Consider the following 8,522-nt stretch of genomic DNA (forward strand, 5'->3'; position numbering starts at 1 on the left):
TACTGGGTGAGTCGGGTGGTGGAATTGCGTATAACAAGGAGGAATTCGAGGCGATAGGTAAGTCGAGGTTGGCAGCTATTTTGACATCACGGGATTTGATTGAGAAATCTTTGTTAGGTTGGAAATAAAATGAGCTTGAGGTTATGAGAGACTTGGCTGACAATTTAGTTATTATTTGATAGTTTGAGAATATTAATCCTATGGTGGTACATACAGGTGACTCTAAGGAAGATTCCTAATTTTTTGGGTCTAATAATAGTTGTAGCGGCAGTAGCAGTAGCAACAACAACAACGTAACGACAAGAAGTAATAGAAGATAGTGATGAAGAAGAAGAAGAAGAAGAATAAGAAAAGCATCAACATCAACAACAACCATAACAATAGCAATGGAAGAAAAAAACGAAGAGAGAGAAAAAGAAAGAAGAAGAAGCTTGATTTTTTTCCGCCGTTTTTAGTTTTAGGGTTTTATATAGATATATCAAAGTGTAAGTCTCAAAATTTTGGGATATAAAATTTATTTTCTTAATCCTTAATCTAAAAATAGTCACTCACACTCAATAATTAAGACTTGAGTTACCTACACGCAATTTTAAAATGTTTGTGTCATCCTTAATCTAATGTCCCATGTTTGTTAGACTTGGATAGTGTTGCATCTTTCACTAGTTGATCATTGATTCGCAAGAATAAATACTCTGCTGGAGTATGCCAGATTTTTAATTGGCTTGTTGTAAAGAAGATAGCTTGGTGAAGTAAGCCACCGCTATATGTAGGGTTTGAGAAATGGCTTGTTGATTGGCTTGTTGTATTGGGTGAAAAGAATGTGTGGTGGTGCATAAGATGGACACATGACACCAATTGAGGATAGTCGAGGAAGTTGAGTCACTGAAATAGATCAATCTCAAAGACATGACAAGTGAAGATAGATCTCAGTTAGCCATCAGAATACGTAACTAGTGGACCCGAGATAGGAATGGGCTTGTGCTCCTATGACGTGGAAAAAAGGACAAAAAGATATATACGCCATATATGATCGTATAACATCCTAATCGCGACAGAGAAATATTAGCTGGCAGCCTGGTACTACTATCAATATTTTCACGTGAACGACAATCATATGTCGTCATAGATTTTTAGGGCTCCAATGAAGTCGGGATAGATCGATCTCAGGGCGCCATCGAACTCGCTGAATCATTATTATTGGGAAAAAATAGGAACTTATTGCCCAAAGATATGAATGGGCTCGTACTCTTATGACGTGAAAAAAAAAAAGATAAAAAATAGATACATCAAATATGATTGTACAATATTCTTACTGCGACAGAGAAATATTAGTTGGCAATTTGGCACTACTATCGATATTTTCACATGAACGTCAACCATATGTTGTCATGGAATTTTAGGGCTCGAATGAAGTCGGTGAAATAGACCCATCTCAAGGTCATGACAAGTGAAGATCGATCTCAGGTAGCTATCGAACTCGCAGAATCATCATTATTGGAAAAAATACCGAAACTTATGGCCCAAAGATAGAAATGAGCTCTTACTCTTATAACGCGGAAAAAAAGATAAAAATATAAATACTTCAAATATGATCGTACAATATCCTAACAGACAGAGAAATATTAGCTGACACTATTAATGATTTTTTCACGTGGACGACAACTATAGGTCATAGAACTTTAACTTATAAATAATACATTGATATGAACATTGTTTAAAAAAGAAAAATAATGAATTTTTAAAATTTTTAAAAGTGTCTATGACCAATTGAAGTGACATTTTCAGTGTGGCGATTCGGATATAGATAAAGGGGGAATTAATTGATGTTACGTCAAAAGAAACTTTCATTGCCTACGCATACTTTAGTCTCATGTTTTAAAGTAAACCTTTTGAGGATTGATGTATTTCTTTCCCCCATTCAGAATTAGTTGTCAGTTGTTAGGATTTCTTAATTAAATATTTATTTGTTATTTTTGACATGTTGAAGAAGAATAACTTTTTTCTTTTTTTATTTTATTATTAACATTAATTGTTTATTTTTCAGACTAATATCAGGAAATAATAATAACTATCAGATAATAGGGATACTCTAATAAAATAATCATGTTAATAAGTAAGAATGTGTCAAATTAAAGTGTGTCAAGTAAAACAAATAGAGGGAGTATTTGATTATTTAGTTGAAGGTAAGGGTGTCAAATGGGTCGGTTAAAATCTGTCCGAAACGATCCACATAATTAAATCAGCCCAGTTTGACCCGGCCCGGTAAGCCCAAGGGCTTTAGGGGTCCGAATCCCGGTCCGGTTGGATTTTTGATTTGGACCCGGTTAACTCGGACCGGACCCAACCTGATTTGGGCCCGCCGGTTAACTGGCCTAGCCCGGCCAGGTTAATTTTTTTTTTTTTCTTTTTGAAAATTCAGAATTTCACAAACTGAAATTAAAAACTTAGTTTTAATACATTATTAATTTACTATCAAGTATTATTAATTTATTATATTAAGTAGCATATGTTTTATACTTTTATTTAAAGTAGTATATATATTGAATGGTATATATATGTGTGTGTGTATATCTTCTAAATCTAAAGTAGTATATATTTAACGTATACATGTGTATATGTTTTATAAATTAGTATATAACTATATATATATATATATATATATATATATATATATATATATATATATATATTGTGGTGTGTGTGTATATATATATATATATATTGTAGTATATGTTTTATTGAAAGTAATATATATATTGAATGGTATATATATATGTGTGTGTGTGCATATATCTACTAAAGTAGTGTATATTTAACGTATAGATGTGTATATGTTTTATAAATTAGTATATAACTATATATCTATATCTATATCTATCTATCTATCTATCTATCTATCTATCTATCTATATATATATATATATATATATATATATATATATATATATATTGTAGTGTATGTTTTATTTAAAGTAGTGAATATATTGAATGGTATATATCTTCTATAGATGAGTATATTTAATGTATACGTTATGCATATGGTTTATAAATTAGTATATAACTATATACATATATATATAAATATTGTAGTATATATATATGTATTGTAGTATATATTTTATTTAAAGTAGTGCATATATATTGAATGGTGTGTATATATCTTCTATAGACGTATATATTTAACATATCCAAGTGTATATGTCTTACAAATTAGTATATAACTATATATACATATACATATTGTAGTATATATATATATATATATATATATATTATAATATATATTTTATTTAAAGTAGTACATATATATTGAATGGTGCATATATATGCGTATATATCTTATATAGACGTATATATTTAACGTATACAATGTGTATATGTTTTATAAATTAGTATATAACTATATATATATATATATATATATATATGTATATATATTGTAGTATATATATATATGTATTGTAGTATATATTTTTTTTAAAGTAGTACATATATATTGCATGGTGTGTATATTTGTGTATATATCTTCTATAGATGTATATATTTAACATATACAAGTGTATATGTTTTACAAATTAGTATATAACTATATATATATACATATTGTATTATATATATATGTATATTGTAGTATATATTTTATTTAACGTATGACATATATATTGAATGGTGCGTATATATGTGTATATATCTTATATAGATGTATATATTTAACGTATACAAATGTATATGTTTTATAAATTAGTATAATATAACCATCTATACATTGTAATACATTATAGTCAATTAGCCACCCAAAAATAAACCGTGTAAAACAAACACAGTGGTCATTCGTATTTCAGGACAAGACCTCCCAAAGTCGGTAAAAATGAATTTTAGTGTTGGTCCTCCGGGATTACACCTTCTCGGTGAGTTTTATAATTCTCTTTAAGCCCAAATTAAAATAATTTTACACAAAACACCAACACCAGCTAGGGAGTCTTTATTTAAGGCATTTTTCAAATTGATATCGTCATACCAATAGACTTCAAGCTATAACAATTATGCCAAACCATAATCATTTTAATAAATTTGACTCCAGGTTCCAGTTTAAAATCCAAAATTACAAGGGTGTTTCAAAACCTTTTTATCCTTTTACCATTTAATGCAATGCAATATTTCAAAAGATAGTTAAATCATGTATAATCCTTGTTCAAAGCCAAAACTTTGATATGGGTTGAGGTTTATGTCATTAACATCATACAAAATTCATAAACATTGTGAAACCCAAGTAACCAAATTCCACCATCTTCACAAAATACTATTTCATCTCGAAATTCACCGTTTAAATCATAGAAAAAATTATTAAAATAATAGATAAACAATACAAGAGTGTCACCATCCAGAAAGATGTAATTGGCTGGAGGATGAGAAACTTATTGAAAATAAAGTTGTATCATTTTATCAAAGGCAATTTACTCAAGAGAGAGATGTAAGTGACTGCTTATTACTTAATCACATTCCAGAGTTAATAAATGAAGAGGAGAATGAAGACCTTGAGGCTATTTTGGATAAAAAGGAGGTGAAGAAGGTTGTGTTATGCCTCAATGGTGATAGAGCATGTGACCCTAATGGACTTTCAGAGAGATTTTGTCAATCATGTTGGGAGATAGTAAGACCTGATATCATCAGAATGGTTAGAGATTTTTATGCAGGTAACACTCTTCAAAAATCAATTACTCATACTAATTTGGTCCTTATTACTAAGAAAGAAAGTGTTCAATCTTTCTTAGACTTAAGGCCAATTAGTTTAAGTAATTTTGGGAATATAATTCTCTTAAGAATTTTGCATGACAGATTAGAAAAGATTCTTCCAAGGCTCATATCCAATCAATCGGGCTTTGTAAGAGGAATGAGTATTATTGATAATGTTTTATTAACTCAAGAGTTTATTACAGATATAGGAAAGAGAGGAAATCCTAAAAATGTGGTATTGAAGCTGGATATGGAAAAAGCCTATGATAGGGTTTCATGATTCTTCTTAATGAAAGTCTTGACAAAGATGGGTTTCTCTAGCAAGGTGGTGGATCTTTTCTGGAGGTTAATTTTTCTAATAACTACTACTCCCTGCTATTAAATGGTCAGTCAGTTTGATTTTTCACTCTACTAGGGGGTGAAGCAAGGGGACCCTCTATCCCCAACACTCTTTATTTTATCTGCTGAAGTTCTGACAAGGGCTCTTAATCACCTTTTTGAAGATATATCCTATGTTAGATATGGAATGACTAAGTTGAGTCCTATTCTTAACCATTTAGAATATGCTGATGACACCATCATTTTTGCTTCTTCTAATAAATATTCTTTGAGGAAAATTATGCAGGTTTAAAAGGAATATGAGCAATAATCTAGACAAAAGGTGCATATGGAGAAAGTTTTTTTTTTATATACATCAGAACACCTTTTTAGGTGTGTGGCAACAAGTGGAGCAGTATACAGGGATGGTTAAAGGAGAATTCCCCTTGAAGTATCTTGGGTGTTTAATTTCTCATACGAAGAAAAGCAAGGAACATTATGCTGATTTATCAGATAAAGTCAGAGGTAAATTTCAAGCCTGAAAAGGTAAGTTATTGTCTCGTGGTAGAAAAGAAGTGTTACTAACAAGTGTGTTGCAGAGAATTCCTATTTGTATTGTCAGCAATAGTCCCTCCAAAAAGTGTTATTAAGGAGCCGTACAAAATTTTTACTAATTATTTTTTTGGAATAATGAAGAGAATGGAAGAAGCAAGCACCGGTCAACATATGATAAAGTGTGTTTACCCAAAAAAGAAGGAGGACTAGGTTTTAGGTCCCTTAATGATGTAACACAGGCAATGCGTGCTACATTATGGTGGAAATTCAGAACACAAAGAAATTTGTGGACTAACTTTCTATGGAATAAGTATTGTAAGAAGAAAATTCCTAGTTTGATACAATGGAATGATGGATCCCAAGTGTGGAAGGATAAACTAAGTAACAGGGAATCCATTGAATAATTTCTTTAGTGGAAGATGAAAAGTGGGACATCTATAATATGGTATGATAATTGGACTAATCTTGGTCCCCTGTACAGTCAACCATTAGAAATACAGACTTGTCACCCTTTGAAAGATATAAGGGAGTTTTTTGGTTGGTGGGGGTGGAATTACAGTAAAATGCAGGAAGAAGTCCCAGAAAATATGATTACACATGTCAAATCAAAGATGAGTAGCCTGCAATATGAAGGCATAAAGGATAAACCTTGGTGGACTAATTCTAGTAAAGGATTTTACTATTAAGAGTGCTTGAGAGATGTTGAGAAGAAGAGAAGACGTTGATGAAGATTTGGAAAAAATATGGTGTAAAGGATTACCATATAAATTCTCATTTCTTGCATGGAGAGTGTGGCTAGGAAAGGTGCCAACAGAAACCTTAATGCATTCATGGAATTCAAGTATATCACAGGAATGTGGATGCTGTAATATCCTTAAAATAGAAATTATTGAGCACTTATTCCTAAAATGCGAAATAACAGAAGAGTTATGGAGTCCATATGGTGGAGCTGCTGGTATCATTAACCAAAGATATAATTTGAAGCAAAGTGTGAGAATATAGAGAAACACTGGTGGTAACTCAAGGTGTAAAGTTGTTTATCAGGTGGTACCTATCCTTATAATGTGGTTTATGTGGAAAATGAGAAATACTATTCTTCATGGGGGCACATATCGTAAGAGGAAGATTTACTAGGAAATTAATGATTCTCTTTTGAAATTCATTAGACTTAGATTTAAGATGGTTATTGAAGGAGAGATATGGATTAATATTGTGGATGCTCTTCGTGAATTTAGGCCCTTTTATCAATAAAAGGAAACACCGACGGGGCCTAAAAGGGAAACTCAGGACCAAGTTCCATTACTTTTTATATAAGGAATTCCGAAGTAAATGTAGTTGCTGCTAGGGGTTCAAGAATACATGATAATACAAGCTTGGAGGCTGAAGATATAGCTATTAAAGAGTGCTTGATGTATTGTTGAAGAAACTCAATTCATCATATACAAGTGGAGACAGACTCATGAAGTATGGTTCAAATATCACAAGGGGTTTAGGATACCCCATGGAGTGTAGCTATAGAGGTCAACTATATCAAAGAGTTGATGAAACATTTGACAATAAGAGTGGTACATTCCCTCAGGGAAGGTAACATTTTTGCTGATTATTTTACTAACTTGGTTTTTATTTTTGTAAGGGTATTTCTACTTTACTAATTTTGATGACAGTCCAACGGAAAGAATAATAAACTTAGACAAGTAAGGTACACCACACACAGGAGAATGATACAGAATAGATGATAATAACAGATACAGGACTACGGGTAAATAATATAATCAGATCTTAGAGCAACATCAATGCAATGACCTCTATCAGAAGTGAATTCATAAGATAGGTCTATCATCATCTTGTGAGAGTTTGAGATGACATTGATGTAGCCTTCGGTCATTGGTCATTATAAGCGATAAACTTTTTAGATCTGCTAACAAGTGAGTAACCTGCACCAAGAAATTGTAGATTACCATAAAGCCATGTTTTCCAAGCCTGACATTTCTAAATTAGGTGGTGGTATTAACTTCAAATAAGGTTCAATCCATCGATTAAGAAATTTTGGGTAAGAAGACATAGATTTGAGAATAAATCTACTTAACTTTAATGGAGATGAAAGATGAAGTATGTACGTATTAAGCTCCACAGATGATGGAGTCTATGGAAAATTGAAGCCAATGAATCAAATTTACAACAATAATAAGTAGCTTTCTTACAAATCAGATTTGATACTTTTGAGAAGATTGGGCAGAAAGTTGAAGAAAGAGCTTATTCAACTTTCCTAAAGTCCAGAATAAATGCTTTTTTATGTCTTGAACTGGATAAGTCTTGGGCCAAGCTTTGGGATTGTTTGTAATTGCTTTGTTTTATTTAATAAATGGGCTCACAAACCCCTTTTAAGAAAAAAAAAAAAGAGTGTCACAATCCAAAAACCCTTAACCCCAGTTCAAATCAACATTCAAGAACACTTAAATAACATTTGAATTAATGAAATAATATAATATTTATATTAGAGAGTGTCCAACATGCCTAAAAATGGGAGAATTTGGAGAGAAATTAGAGTTTAGAGATCGAAGAATTGAATTCTTGAGAAAAACCATATGTTTCTTGACTTGGGAGGGCATAGGAGAAGAGTAATGATAAAAAGTAACGAATGATAAGTAATAAGGATTAAAAGGCATTTTAAGTCATTTAATGGGGCAAATGACCAAAAAGCCCTTGCCCCCAATTGAAAAAAATAAAACTGGGCGACATTTGCCTAAGGTCATGGCACGTCGCTATCGCGGAGCCTAGCCAAAGTGCCACGCTTCTATCATGGAGCATAGGCAGCGTGCCACGCTGCTATCATGGACCCTCACTGGTTCGAGTCCCAAATGACCCCAAATGCTTTCTGAAAATTCTGAAACTCTCCTAAATCATCTCGTTAACAT

Source organism: Capsicum annuum, chromosome 10, assembly GCF_002878395.1.
Source record: "Capsicum annuum cultivar UCD-10X-F1 chromosome 10, UCD10Xv1.1, whole genome shotgun sequence".
Classification (NCBI taxonomy): Eukaryota; Viridiplantae; Streptophyta; class Magnoliopsida; order Solanales; family Solanaceae; genus Capsicum; species Capsicum annuum.